This window comes from Brienomyrus brachyistius, chromosome 6, assembly GCF_023856365.1.
Source record: "Brienomyrus brachyistius isolate T26 chromosome 6, BBRACH_0.4, whole genome shotgun sequence".
NCBI classification, from domain to species: Eukaryota; Metazoa; Chordata; class Actinopteri; order Osteoglossiformes; family Mormyridae; genus Brienomyrus; species Brienomyrus brachyistius.
Genome location: NC_064538.1, coordinates 2,373,832 through 2,374,406, shown reverse-complemented (window position 1 = coordinate 2,374,406; position 575 = coordinate 2,373,832).

Below are 575 nucleotides of genomic sequence, written 5' to 3'. Positions count from 1 at the left end.
TATTGTCAAGATGGTGGAGGAAGTGCCGTCTCTGTACAAATTTAAGTAGAAAGCAATACCATACTGCTGATACCTGTTAATAGTTTTAAACTTTCACAGGGTCAAGCTACGTCATTAGTAAAGATCCGGGGCAGGAAATATGCAAGATGGCAACTGCAGTATGTCTGATTGCATGCATTCTGTTCTGATGCATATATACAGTACATACTACATTAATGGTCAAGTAGTAAGCTTCTGATATTTAGTATGTACTTTGTAAGTATGCGATTTTGGACTATATCAAGTGAGAACCAAGACGCATATCCACTCACTGCTCCTTAATGTAAACAGCATACATACATGTCATACATGACAATGGCAAGCATGTCTGATTGATGGCATCTGAGGTACGACTGGATGTTGTTCCTTTTGGCAGACCATAGACAAGAAGATACGCTTCTTGATTTCCTTGAAAGTAAAATCAGTGGAAGTGAAAAAGAAAAAATAACTGCCACAGGTCACTGAGAGTCAAGGGGGCAAATAGTTCCAGTTCCACCATTTAAGGGTATGGTACTCTATTCATGGTACTCATTTTC